Here is a 15,122-nt window from a genome sequence, read left to right on the forward strand (position 1 = left end):
TGTGGGATTTCTAATCATAACCTAGCAGCATCTTGGAGGAATTGGCTAACTTTGTAAGCCTACTTCGATATCTCTAATTATTAAAAGGGAATCTAGGTTTTGAGTGCAAGAGTTGCATCTAGCTACTGATTTTGACAGGGTTGACATCTATGAAAATATTTGCTGTGTAAATTTATGTTTGCTTTTCTTCCTATTTTTATTGACAAAAAGAGAAATAGTGAGATCAGGTGTCCTGTTGTGGTCACATTTCTGCTTTTCCCACTTCTCAGTTCCTTACAGTAGATAACAGCTGTTTAGTCTGTTGTCCAGGTTGTTAAAAGTGTGCCCAAGTGGAAGAGGTTTTCCCTTTTATCACCCAGCTCTGCCTCTTCCACTGGCTTTTGTTACTGCTGCTCACAAAGGTTGTCATCTTGGTTCTGAGCCCACTATAACATGTACACTGCTTAAAGGTAAAGAAGGGGTTTTTGTCCTGCCTCTCTAATCATAGGAAAAGTCAGGCTAAACTGTTGTCTCTGTTCTTCATCTTAGTTCTCTTTTGATTTTGTTTTCAAAGCTGTTCTACAAACAAGTGCAGGTAAGGGCTTAGGTTTCCAGTAAGTGCTGTATGAAATGCTTTGCTGTGTATTTCACCCTGTTCAAGATACTGGTCCCTGCTCAATCAGCTTTAGATCCTTCTGAAACGAATGGAGGGCAAAGAGCAGGTGGACAATAGAATGACACCACCATCCAAAGTGAGGGAAGCAGTCAATATGCTCAAAACCAGAGAAATGTGGAAATGCTGGAGAAATGGGCTGACAGGCCCTGCATGGACTGCAGCAAAGAGAATTGCTAAGCCTAGTGCTGGGGGATGAATAACTCTTATGCCCCAGTGGGGGCTGGGTGTGGACTAGGCAGGAAGCAACACTGCAGATAAGGAGCTGGGATTGCTCATGGGAAACTAGTTGTGCTTGTGGCCAGCCATCTCCTGGGATGGCTGCTGGCAAGAGGGTAGCCATCCTTCCCCATTATTTGGCACTTGTAAAGTCCTGTCTGGGCTCTATAATGCAAGAAAATGGAGTACCACAATGGAGAAAGTCCAGTGGAAGCTACCCAAGCTTGTCGGGGAGGTGGAGTATGTGACACTGACTGGGAGAATCATGTCTCTCCGTGCTGGGGAAGAGATGGGAAAAGCAAAGAGCAGATTTTACTAATATTTCCAGCTGCCTGAACAGAGGATACAGAGAAGATGGAGCCTTCTGATGTGTCTGAGCACTTCTCAGAGGTACGTGGCAATAAGGAGAGGCAAAGGATGCAAGTTTGAATGTGGGAAATGCTCACTGGAGGCTGTGGTGGGTTGTCCTTGGCTGGTGACCAGTTACCCACCAGCTGCTCTCTCACTACTCCTGCTTGATGGGATAGGGGATAAAACAGGCTGCTAAAGCTCCTGAGTTGAGATAAAGATGTAGAGATTGCCTTCCAGTTTCTGTCACAGGCAAAACAGGCTAGGCTTTGGCAAGATGGGAGAGTTGGAGTTGCAAAAGTTTATTGCCAGTTCAAGAAGATTTGGTTTGTGAGAGCAGACAAAAAGTGAAACCCCTTATCCCCTTTGTTTTTCCTAAGGCTCAGCTTAACTCCTTTACTTCTAACCTCTGTCCTTCTGTCCAGCAGCTTAGAGGGACAGGGAGTAGAGGTTATGATCATGTGTTCATAATCATTCCTCTCTGCTTTATCTTCCCCCTCGCACATTTCCCCTGCTCCAGCATGGCTCCTTCCACAGGCTGCAGTCCTTCAGAGTAAACCTAGTCTAGCACAGATCCTCTGTGAGTCACATTTCCTTCAGGGCTTGTCCCCCTGGTCTGATCTGGGTCCTCCAGAGGCTGCAGTGTGGATATGTGCTCTGGCACAGACCTCTAATTAGGCTGCAGGACAGTTCCTGCTCCACTGTAGTCCCCTCTGTGGGCTATAGGGAAATAAATAACCTGCAGTGCATTTCCTTTCAATGATGTATCTAGTCTGGCATTACTTGTGGCTGAGTAGACTCAAAATTGCTGTTTAAAAGAAGGGAAATTTGCAGAGTGTTAAATATTAGTAACCAGCCTGGAATAGATGATGTCTGGATATTGTTGGGCCTTTCTAGTGATGAAGAGAGATACTTTGGATCCAGGAGCTGGGAGTCAGTCAGCCTGTTAGATTTGATTTATAGGGAAAGGCTAGAACCAGACCCATGTAATTTTACAGTTTATTGTATTTCAGTGGTTCTTCAAAGATTCCTGGAAACTGAAACAAAGTTAAAACTGTGTAGAAATGGAAATTTTTCATTTTGTTTCCAAGAAGCATGGCAAGTGATTAGGTTAGAGAGTAATTTGTGGAAGAAATGAAAAACATAGTATACTCTGGGGTGTGAGGAGTATGGGAATGTTATTTTTCTTATAATTAAGTAACAACAGATGATTTATGTCTTAGTAGGAAAAGCAGACTTAACTGGATTGTTACAATTTACAGTCTGTAGTCAAAGTCTGAGAAGGAGATACTTCTGCTGTGCAGTAGCTATCTAAAATAGCAATACTCTAGTCTTTTAGTTAATTTAACATAGATCTTGAAATGCTGATGGATGCCATTTGAAAGCTCACAGGTAAAACTTAGTAATGAAATTGTGTTACAAAGCAATACCTGCAGTGAGTTCTGGGATCACCAGGACTGGGAAGAAGAATGAGCAGAGAACTGGGGGGAGGCAGTAGGAATGTGCAGCCAGGAGCTTGCAGGAGGGGCAGCTAAGGAGACCTAGTAGCCCCTTACTGAAGAGGAAGGGGTATGGGGGAGCATCACAGTAGCTGAGGTCAGAGCAGGAGAGAACTTCAGTGAACTTTAAGGAAAATGAACCACAACAAACTTGTTGGAAGAAAACAGGCATCACTCTGTCTTGAGGAAGGCCAAGACAAGGATCTGGGGAATTACTGACCCAGATCTACTGATGAGGTCTGGGCAGCCTGACCTCGATCTCTGGGAAGGATGAAGGAGCAAACTGTGCTAGGGACAGGAAGGTGATTAAGGGTAGTCAGCCTGGATTTGTGCCTTACTGACCTGATGGACTTGGCAATGAGATGATTGGTTCAGTGGATGAGAGCAGAGCAGTAGCTTTTGTGTATCTTGGCCCTTGATGCTGTCTCCTGTAGCATCATTGCCATCTGATGGAGCACAGACTAGGTAAATGCATGGTGAGGTGGACTGAAAAATAGGTGAAATTTGTGGGGCCAAAGGTTTGTAATCAGTGACACAAAGTCCCTCCAGAAGCCACTAGCTACTACTGGTATATCCCCGGGTTCAATACTGAGGCCAGTATTTTTAAACATTTTTATTAGTGACCTGGATGATGGGACAGTGCACCCTCACCAAGTTTGCTGGTGACACAAAAGTGGGAGAAGAGGCTCATATGCCACATGGTCCATGTTCAGGGGCACTCAATACACTGCAGAAGTTGGAACATGGGAACTTGATGAAGTTCAACCGAGGGAAATGTCAAGTCCCACATGGGAGGAAGAATACCAGATTGGTCACATACCAGTACACACTGGTAGTCAACTGACCAGGAAGCATTTTTGCAGGAAAAGGACCCAGGGCTCCATTTGGAAAAGCTGAGCATGAGGCAGCCATGTGCTCTTGTAGTGCCCTGCTTTCCCTACAGCACACCTTAGGAAGAGCACTGCCAGTGGGTAGAGGAGGGTGGTTCATTCCCTTCACCTCAGCACTAAGGAGACACCACAGCTTGGCAGTGGCTGAGTTGGCAGGCACCACTGAAGACCATCATCTAGTCCTCCCTCCTCAAGCAAGGTCAGGAAGAACAGATTGCTCAGTACTGTGTCCAGTAAGGGGTTGAAAATCTCCCAAGACTGGATACTCCACAACCCTCTCAGTGCCATCTTCCCTGGTGTTCAAACATCCAGGTAGTAAAACTGTGTTCTGTTGAGACAGGATAAGATGTGTCTCAGTTTGTGCCCATTGTCTCTGTTTGGGCACCACTGAGAAGTCAGGCTCCCTCTTTACACTCTTCCATCAGTATGAGTAAACATTGATAAGGTGCTCTTGAGACTAATTATTTTCTTGAGCAGAGGGTACTGGAGGCCTCTGCAGTGTTCAAGCACTTGTTTTCTGGGGCTAGTTCTGTTGTAAGGAATATAGCTCTTGGCTATAGCAATGCACAGTGACCAGCAAATATGGGATCTTTGTTTCAGTTTCTTTTTAATATATAATAGTCTGAAATGCTTAGCATTTAAACCTCTAAATTAATTCAGTTTTCATAAAGATCTTGATGATTTTGAAAGCTTTCTGAAAGATAAATGTATCTATGATCTGCTGAACTATTAGGTGTGGTTCAGGCAGTGTCTGGTTTCTCAGAAGTGTTTAGAAAGTAACTTCTTCCCAGATATCTTTGTTCTTTAATTGTGGTTTTCTGGCAGAATTCCCACTGCAGAAGGGATGTTTGAATTGTGCTCCATCACTTATGTCAACAATTGCAGTGTTTGTCTTCCTCCCAACCAGGACTGGATTCTTAGAGTGAAAGACTCCAATATTTGCCAGCAGCTTAGTATTTGTTTCCAGGCAGACAGTGTGTAGTTTATCTTATACTGACTTAAATATCTTTGAGAGCACAATTGGTGAGATGAGTCAGAAGCAAATGGTATCACGCTTCACTTCATGGGGATAGGATCCCTGCCTGGGATCATTTAATGTTGCTTCAGTAAAAACAAATGAGCTCTGTCACTCTCTGTACTGTGGCATTGATGGCAAGAATCATGGATAGACTAAATCATGAATATTTCCTCTTGCAGAGGTCTGGGGTTTGTGTTTCACCAAGAAGCTCACATTTTGTAGGCTCTGGGGAAATACAAGTGTAATCCTTGTATTCTGTAGCTTCACTGAGTGAAATGTGGTTTTCCTGAGGTTCTTTGGAGTCTGTAAGTAGGTTGTTGCAATGCTGTATTTCCCTGAGACACTGGGTGGGATGGTGGTGGTGGGACCTGGGAAGCTGTGGCTGTGTGGACAGTCCTGCATTGGACAGAGCCAATGAGAAAACTACAGGGGAAACTACATTAGGCAACAGGAGGTGGTGGAGAGCCAGCTTTGAGCAGATGACAACACTGCCATGCTGAAGAGTTAAAAAGAGCAGTGTGTGCACACCATCGTAGGACTGATGGCTTGGTTTTGGCCTCACTATCACTTTTCTGGAAAGGTAATGGGTTTAGGTTTTGTCCTCTCTCCTGTCTAACTCTGTCCGGGTGCGGGCTGACACGTGTCCTTGGCCAATTGCTTTGGTTGCATCATCTGCAGAAGTGAAATCTGTGTTTTCCACCTCTAGAGAGCAACCTCGAGCTGCTCTCAAATAACTGCCGGGGTGAAGCTCTCACGAAGCCTTTGCTGAATGATTTGAGTTTGAACTGAAATGTTTGGTCTTTGAATGGTCTCGTGGTCTCATAGTACCAAGGCAGTTTTTAATATTGTCTATAATTACTATGTTTTGCTTCCCCGTACTCCCTAAAAATTCTTGTGGTGCCAAGCACATATCCAGCTTCTCACTGAAGAGCCTGAAGCAATTGGCATGTCCCAGTGGTGGAAGAGAATTCTGGTGGATTCACAATTGCTACTATATGTCTAATTTAAGGTACATTCTGAGTTGTCAATATTCTACAAGTAGATTCTTTGACTACACTGTTTACTAGTATGATTTATTTTACCGAGTATTAAATGAAGGAATTTGAGGCATCACATGTATTTTCCATCAAAGCAAAAGTCTTCAGCTTCCAACCTGCTATACTATCTCCTTTTGCAATGTTCAATCCTGCTCCACACCCATGGCAACAGGAGAGATCCTGCAGCTGAAGGCTGTAGAACTCTAATGCAGGCCTTTAATATTTTTTTAAATAGATTTGTGAGTTTTTTGGTGTTTGAAAATATTCCTGTAGTTCCTGAGCTACTAAGTTTTATTTCCATGACAAACTTGGATTTTTAAAAATCAAATACTCAAAATGTAGGACTTTGATAACTTCTAGTAGACACTTCAGGAGGAATTCCTGGTCTCTGGGGACATGTGGGAATCATGACACAGGTGCTTTATCTTGCACCTGTTTGTTTTGCCATTCTCTGCCTTGTTTGAGCAACAGCATCAGTCCAAAGCAGATCTGCCAGCTGGTCCAGCTGAACCCCACCTGTTCTCCCATGTCCTGGTTACCTCCTTTGGCGGAGAGAAAACAGAAAAGCTGTTTTCAACCAAATGTCACCTGTAAACACGATGGAGAAAGCAGCTGTAAGAAGCGTCCCTCTGGCTTACATGGGACAATCTCACGTGGTAAGGCCCTGCTTTCCCTCAGCAGAACAGCCTCAGCCCTGCTAGCTTCCCAGTCCTGTTCTGCTCTCACATTACCTGGGTTTCATTACTCTGTCACAGGTCCTTGCATGTTCCTTACTGAGTCTCTTAATTCTCTGTCCTCCTGCAACTACAACTTTCCCATTTTCCCCTTTTTCCCACTTCTTTACACTGTTCTACTCCTCCCTTTCCTTGTATTTATAAACTGTCACAATTTCCCTCTTGTATTTATAAACTGCCACACTACCAGAGGCTGCATTTTTGAATGTTTTCATGTTGCTAAGTGATATTTTTCCTCTCTTCTCAACAGCCTGGTTTTCTTAGAAGTGTTTAGTACCTGCAGTTCCCACTTAGTTGCCCTAAATTCAGATGCATTTTTATCTCCTATAGCTAAACAATAGCTTACTTTGCCACATTCACCCTTGTGAAAGCTTGTAGTCATTACTAAACCTGTTTTCTTGGACAATACTGTTTCAGAATTGGTTATATTTCACAATGTATTTGTTGACTGTGTTGTGTGTTGTTACAAGAGACTTGCAACCTGCTCATAAGGGCTTTTCCAACCTGGACCAGGCTCTGGAGCATGTGACTTGAAGCCCATCATGCTGCAGCCATTACCAGGGCCCCAAAGTAATGTGAAGCAAAGGACAGGCTGATTATTTGGACAATCTGCTCATTATGCCCCACTGATTAAAGGTCTGGAAACACTAAATTACATATGGATTTTCAGCTACTAATGGTACAGCAAGTAATCAAGATGAAAAGACACTGTTTTCACCAGCTATTGGAGTCAAACTATCCATAAAAATTCCACTTGCCCTTTGTGAAACTGTGGATCAGCATTACCTATGTCAGTCTTTCAACTTAATTCAAAGTTAAATAGGTGTCAGAAAAAACCCAAGAAAACAACATCATGAGCTTAGATGAATGCAATAGGAAATACACAGCAGATGCAGCCAGAGAGAGTTCACCCCCAGGTGATGTACAGGCCTGCACTGCTTCTGGGGCTGTGTGGGAGAGGTGGCAGTGCCACGGTGGCACCACGGAGGCTTTGCTAGCCTGGCACTGATACACTGGGCATTCAGATGGCTTAGAAGTGCTCAGCACCTTTAGAGACACTGTGAGGACAAATTTAAATGTACTTTTTCAGACCACGATGAGTAATCTGTGCACAGAGAGGAATGTCTGCCATGCAAAGCCCCAGCCTGTAGGAATTTCTTACTGTCATTTACTCTAAACTAATAAGTATTTTTGGCTTCTTTCTTCCCCCAGCAGATAATTTTCCATTTAAAATAATGTTGAACCAGTGGGATGCTGTTCCTTTGCCACTGCTGTTACCTGCACACAGCCTGGTGTGAAGTGGCAGGGTCTGCCTTAACATGTCATTGTAGCACTTGCTGAGTGTATTTCCCCATCTGAAAAGGATCAGTTCTGGCACCATGGTTGTGCTTTTGGGCCCTGGCTCTGCACCAGTGAAACTATTGTGTCAGCAGAGTGTTGTAAGGCTCCCTGTGTCTGCACTTCCAGAGAACCTGTTAAGCAGCAGATTTTCATTCCTGCTGGCAACAAAATTTGAAATTAATAATGATGAACAATTTTGTGCTAAACAGTAAATCAATGCTATTTTTAACTGGGGTACATAACTTTGAAGAATAAAGCTTATATCAATTTTACTTCATCAGAATGAAATAGAAATAACAAGTTTCTTCCCAAATACCAAACTGGTGAAATAAGAATTCTTCACTTAAACTGTCCAAAACATTAGTTTCTAAAACTGTGTGGCACACCTGTAGTGGCTAAATTTTCATAAGAATTTAGAAAAGTGCTTGTAAGTGCATATCTATGAGCATCTTTGTTACCAGCTAGAGGTGCTTTTAATCCAGCTTCCCTCTGGTCTTCTCCTGGAATTGTCACCTCGTGGAAATGTGTGGATTAGAAAAACATCTTTGCCCAGCTTTGGCAGAGGGAGCTTAGGCTGACTCTTTTGCAAAGGACTTTTTCCTCCTCTGAAGATTTGAGGTGTTCCAATGGCACTGTAGATGAATGAAGATGGATGAAAGAACCAAACCTTTTGGAATTGTGTCTCTGAGGGGACAACACCAAAACCATCTTGAAGCACAACACACCTCATGGGCCTGGGTGTATTTTTTGTAGGTGCTAAGTAGGCATTTACTGCCACCATGTTCAACACTGTGACTGCTGTGGCAGTCATTAGGACTACAAATAACAGTTTCAAACCTAATACTCAGTGTTTTTCAGTGGGACCAAACTCAGTGGAAAATTGATAATTAAACTGTTTAGGAAGAATTAGCCCAGCTGATACCAGAATGGATTATGGTACCTGCATCTTGGTATTTTTTCTAAAAATGACTGTGGTTAGTGTGGTAAAGTAGTGGTTTCAAATTATTTTACTGTATTTTCTAATGGAAAACATATTCATATAATAATTAGATAAAAATAACTACATTTTTTTAAAAAACCCCACTTCTAATTCTTAAAAAAATCAGGTTTAGGTTTATTAAATATTTCAGCTGGCCTTATTAAAAGCCATTACTTAAGACAGAGAGGGATTCTCTTTTGTTTCTGTGAAAAAAAAAGCTGTTGAAATAAAAAAGTACATTATTCATTCAAGCACTTCAAACTTCAAAGCTTCAAAACTTGGAGCTAAAATGAGCAGGTTGCATGCCATTCCCATTTCAGTTAATGATCTCTTGCCACTTGTTTCTGTCAGACTTGAATTGCACTCAAAATGCTAAATCAAACCTATAATTTTCCTGTTGTTCTGCTTTGCTGGAGGACAGTTCAGACTTCTAGTTCAGATCTTTGTGTCTCTCATTGGCTCTCACACAGCTGACCCCAAGAAATGTAATAGTCAAATGAGAATTATAATACAAAATCCATTTTTGTTTTAAGTAACTATGTGGATACATTGTTCCTCCTGAACAATTTCCTAATTAAAATTAAAACAAAACAAAACCCCACAACAACAACAACAACAAAAAAAATCAATCACACAAAAACTCTCTCCACAAAAAAACCCACAAAACCCACAAACAAACTAACAACCAAAAAAACCCAAAACCAACAAACCCACAACAAGTGGTCCTCCACAACAATGAAATTCAAGTTTTAGAAGATAGCTATGAATTTCACAATAACCTAAGTGGATCAGCTGCTTTACAGAACTGGTTTTTTATGTAATTGCTAATACCCTGTCTTATCTTAAGCAAATATTGGCAAAAGATAATATCTAAAGGCAACACATTTTGAAGCAGCCAACCTTTTTGCACAACATGGCAAGGGAACCAGGATGTGAAGCATTTCCTGCAAAAGAATGGGAGGAGAAGGGTTGGCAAACAGAAGGCAGCCTAAGCAAAGTGTGAAATTCAGCTCTAAACAGTAAAAATGGTGATGTCTGCATGTAAGCTGGCTGGCTCAGCTCTCACCATACCCAACCTGGAGAGCAGTTTGTCAGTGCTGTCTGAGCAGGGGTGGCCAGTGCTGTTTCAAACACCATCAGGCAGCTGAGATCTGCTGGTAGAATCACAGAATTGTTTAGGTTAGAAAAGACCTTTAAGGTCATCAAAGGTAGGATGATAGGTAAGACATGGGGCCAGTGGGAAGCCCATATCCACCTGGATCCTACCTGGATCATGAAATGCTTTGCTTGTCTGCCTGAATCCCCTTTGGCTGTGCAGCTGAACTTCTCTGTTCCTTAGATCCCCATGGACTGTAGAGGGCCATAGACAGGGTTACTTGTCTGCATCTCATACTGAATCCCGAGGGCTTCATTTCCACACTCTGATGTCTCCAACCTCCTCAAGCTGCAGTTCTTCCCTGGAGCTCTCTGCAAATCACTGTTTTGCTAAGCTGCTTTTTTTGTTGTTGTTGTTTGGGGTTTTTTTTTCTTTTTTTTTTCTGTTGCTCTTAACCTTTCTGGAAGCTATTTAAATTTGTGGGTTTTTTCCCTATCTTTATGGTGAATCACACACAGAACGTGAAACAAAGGTGCTGCCAAGTGTGAAGCCAGCCAAGGATTGAGTGCACTGGGATTGTATCAGTGATCCAGCTGTGGTCAGACACAGCAGCTTCAGGCTCGTGGCTTGGTCTCAACCACCAGGTGTGCAAAGAGCAAACACTTGGTGCCCTCCCAGCTGCTGCTCCCCTCTGGGGCCAGCTGACTCAGGCTGCTCTGCTTGCACAAGTGCAGCACAATGCAGACACAGCACACAGCAGGGGCAGAGTGAAGCTGAATGAACACCTGGGCACTGAAAGGATGTCATGGATAGACCTAATGGACAAAGAGATGATACCCTCCAGCTGTGTTTTGGTCCACAGAACAGCTCCTTCTGAAAAGAGCAGCTGGGTGAATCAAACATTCAGAGAATGTTCTGAGCCTAAATGAGCCCATGCATCCTCAAGAGCAGCTGGGATACTCCTCAGATCTTCCTGAGGGACCTCTTTGCTTTTATACATATGTCCTAGTTGGTGTACTAGCATGGTACCCCATACCATGTTTATTTATGTTTGTTTATTTTGCCAGCAAACAAGGGCTGGAATATTCTCTTTTTGCCGGTTTGTAAATGAGGGAGAGAGCTAAACTTCTAAACCTCCACATATGTTCAGGTTTGCAAATCCATCCAATCTCAATTAAATTTAAGCCCAAATATTCAATGGCACTTAAATGTTAGCTAGTCATGTTGAGACACAAAACATGCCAGACAGAGAACCATGAAATTCAAAATTTAATAGAATTCCTTAAATAAATAGGAATGCATTTAGTTATTTACTATAATCACCAGGTGCTTCCACAAGACTGAGGAGGTATCTTACCACAGGAGAATAACTAACTTTTTAATAGAGGATTATCTTTGTTTTCCTTTCCTGAATCGACAGACTTCCTACTGCAGTTTGTTTGACTATGGAGTTAAAAAGTGTAACAATTTTAGACCGAGGCAAATGAATCTGTTTAAGTCAAGCAGCCCCTGAGCTGTCACCATTTTCAGACACCATTTACAGACTGTCACATCACAGCAAGCTGAGATCAGTGCTACCTTACGCCAATTCACAGATGAATCAACTCTTTAAGATACAAATTAATGGAACTGATCTTAAGAGAGCAAGAAAAATCTTAGCTGGAGAGGGAAACCTCCATATAGGAAAAGGGCTTGGTCATTCGATGGAGAGGCAGCCCTTGCCAGCATTTCTGCTCCACCTGTAAGTGAAACCTTCTGTCAAACTGAGCTCACCCAGGCAGGAGCAGCCTCCAGCCCTGCTCTGCTTCCGAGAGGAAAATGCAGCCGCGTTGCCGTCATTCAGAGGAGGAGTGGAAGGAAGAAATAAGTAATCTGCTGATATAGGACTGGTAATGGAGATATATTTTGAAACTGATGTAAATCCTGTTTGGTGACGTGCTGGTGAGTCACCAGGGTGGGTGGAAGCGACTTTGCATAATAACAGTATCATCTGCTTTCTGCAACAGCAAACACAGGCTCTGTGCAGCAGCCAGTGAGTCATATGCTGTGTACCAACCTAAAAGGGGGGAAACCTCAAAATATTTACAGTTGCATTTCACATCTCAGTGCTAAAAGGTATTGGGAGTGAGCATGGGTGGTGCACAGCTATTCTGGTTTCCACTGGACTGACGACATCCAGCCCAGGAGTCAAAACTTAGGAGGAATCTTAGGAAGATGCTGCTCTAGGCTCCACAGTGTTTAGACAGAATACAAGAGGACAGAGAGCAGGACAGGATCTTTCAGAATTAGCATTTATAAAGAGTGAGGCTAAATTCAGAATAATTGTACTGAGGTAAACTTTCGGTGGCACTTTCAAATAAGCTCAGCAGAAGCAGTGGAGCTCAAAGGAAGACACACGTACAAAAGGTTGAGCTGAAGCTTAAAAATATTCACAAGTACTTACTGAATGGAGATTTTTTTTTCTCCTTTTTTTAACATTTTATTTTTTAGATGACAAAATATGCTTTAAAATTTAGCATGATTGGTCTTAACTGGACTCTTACACTCTTGTAAGACAAATGTAATTAAGTCCTGCCAGTTTCCATCTCCTTTTTCCTGTCCTCCTGGCACTGTAGGGAACAGAAAAAAAGCCTAGGAAAAGAAGACAGCAAAAAATTGTATTTGTCAGGTTTATAATTGACTGAGTTGTCCCTGTATATGTAGAACTAGAAACTTCTCAAATTACAGAGCTTTTCTAATGTAAAACACAGCTAATGGAGTGTCTGACTACTTCCTTTTTAATTGCATTTAGATTTTCCTGCACTGTTGCATTGGGCTGATAGTCTATTTCAAAACAAATGAATTACCTGTAAACAATTAAAATGTGTCAGTACATGCTTAATTTTGTAATACCCACAGAGAGAAGAATGCATCCAAAGGAAAAAGTCAAAAATATTTTAATTAAGACTTGGGTATTTGGGCCATAAAATTTCAGGCTTGCTCTGCCAGGAACTAAATGTTTACCCAGTATGATACTTTGTTACATAAAATACTGCTTTCATAACTAGGTTTTATGATTTACCTTCTTAATTAGGAACAAAGTGTAGTCTTGGAACAGAGTACAAGGTAAACAGATTTTATGTGGAGGAGCTCAGCAGAGACTTGGGTAAATGAGAATAAATCCATCACTGCTCTGTGCTACAGCTCTGTTGGCAGTCTGAGTTTTCCAGGGACATCACGGTTGGTGCCCATGTCGGCTTCTGCAAGGCAGCAGTGACTGATTTGCACCTTTTTAGGGACAAACTCAATGGCTCTTTCTGCTGGGGAGAAAGACCCAGGTGCTTTGAGCTTCTCTCTGCATTATCCTTTCTTACTTACACTTAATGTCCTTGCTGGATATCACACTTGATTGTCCTTCGTTCAGGTAGATATTCAGTAGATATTTAAGCACTCTCAAATGAGGCCTGGTGCACAGCTGATAGTTGTTTTTTCCCAGAAATTTTTTTTTTCCCTGGCTACCTGTTCATTTGGACAAGCCTGGGACACCCAAAGGGACTGGTGGAAGACCTTAGACCTTCTTTAAGAAAGAGATCTCAGCTGGGCTGTCACAGCCTTGCAATACTTTGTAGGATGTGTTTCCATAGGTGGTCATTGCACCCTCCAAACAGTCTGGTGATGGCCATGGCTGTCTAGAACAACCAGCAGCTCTTGATGTGACAAAGTAATACAGTCAAAGCTTATCTATTATGACCTTTGTGACAAAGTAATACAGCCAAAGCTTCTCCATTATGACCTTTTTTCTACCTCCTTTTCTTTTGATCCCTTTGGACTATTTGAAGTCGCAGGAAAGCAGGAGATATTTTCCATGAGGACAAATAGAGCTAGCCATTAGCAAGCATGCTATCCCCCAAGCATCCACTTTCCTGAAAACCCAGGATCCACCATCACCCAGTCTCTGCTTCTGTGCAGTGGCTGCAATCTTTCTATCCTTGAATGCAAATGGGGTAACTCTGCATTCCAAGAGCAGCAAAGGGCACTGCTGCTCAATTCACAAATGGAGCAGATATCCTCATGCAACTTTGGAATGTTTGAACTTCCAATGTGTCAGAAGTTAGATGAGGCAAACCTAAGGTTTTGTCTTTCCACGTACTGATTTTGAAGACTTCTATTCACACAGCAGACAGAAAAGGCACGATGCACATTGTACAAACACGCACATCTGCCCCAATTTTCATAAGGTATCAGTGAGATGCCGTGCAGTGAGGACACTTTGATCCTCTCAGGTATTGGTTTTTCTTTGACTACTTGCTGGGAAAGTGAAGATGATTATACTGATCCTAAACTTCCCACTTATGCAAAGCTTATAGTTTGTTCACTGGGAAACATTCACTCTTCACAAGGGAAGGAGACTGACCCTGGCAAGTTCAGGTCAGCATTAGAGACCAGTTGTGGTTCAAAAGGTGACAAAGCTGAAAAGAAAGGACCACAAAATTTCCTTGGTAGTACTCCATTGCAGGAAACTTCTGTGCTGCCAGGCTACAGTTATTCACAATTGAGAATCTAGTAGTTTATTATTTTGAAACTAAATTGAAAGTGTCAAATGGGGGAATTCAAGGCCTTCTTCTCTGACTCTCTGAAATTGGAATTTGAGGTTCTGTTTCAGAGTAATTTTCAAACATGAAAAAGAGGCAGTGGGCGAGTGAGTTAATTTACTTCTCTCTATTTATGAGCTCTTTGGAGCAATCTTACCAAACATTAGCTACAAATATTAGCTACATGTAGCTAATATTGAGTATCACCCACACATGTCCAGGAAGCTGTGAGTACTAAACTGAAAACTTTCCTTGTTTGAATGGTTGTATCAGATAAATGAAGGCTTCTATTTCCTTGTTGAAAGAAATGTATAATTAATGCAGAGCAATGTGGAAATTACATGGTATAAATTTAAAAACTTTTAAAGACAATTATTTGAGAAATCAAGGCAAGCAAATTATATCTTTCAAGTGTTCACAGCAGTAAAGAGGAATGTTTAATCATTTACTCATATAAACTGTGTGAAAGCTGCTGAGGCAATCTTGCTTCCAGGCATATTGCAAGCTTGGAGTGATGATGTCAAATGGGTATAACACAGCTAAATAATTCTATTTCTCCTCAGATACATGGAATACATTACTAGAAAGAAAAAGTTTTAAATTTAAATTCTTCTCCCTCCTCTAATAATGTTCTTGAACCACAGGGATCCTGAGTAGGTCAGTAAACTGATCTGCTGTCTGCTTACAGGCATGAAGAGAACAGATGTGTGAGAAAAGCTGGAGTCTGAAACTAGATTT

At 42.0% G+C, this 15,122-nt stretch overlaps 1 long non-coding RNA gene across 2 annotated transcripts; it reads right to left on the reverse strand.

Annotated features, from left to right (window-relative positions):
* Window positions 1-8,822: 8,822 nt before the first annotated feature.
* LOC132336984 (uncharacterized) lies at window positions 8,823-10,367 on the reverse strand. Of its 2 annotated transcripts, XR_009489043.1 has the most exons (3): window positions 9,984-10,367; window positions 9,794-9,868; window positions 8,823-9,661 (listed from the first exon to the last, which is right to left on the reverse strand). It is a non-coding gene; the product is annotated as an uncharacterized LOC132336984 (long non-coding RNA). The 2 variants fall into 2 exon arrangements; XR_009489042.1 differs by having other exon boundaries at window positions 8,823-9,868.
* Between the last annotated feature and the right edge of the window lie 4,755 nt (window positions 10,368-15,122).

This window comes from Haemorhous mexicanus, chromosome 1 (assembly GCF_027477595.1).
Source record: "Haemorhous mexicanus isolate bHaeMex1 chromosome 1, bHaeMex1.pri, whole genome shotgun sequence".
Taxonomy (NCBI): domain Eukaryota; kingdom Metazoa; phylum Chordata; class Aves; order Passeriformes; family Fringillidae; genus Haemorhous; species Haemorhous mexicanus.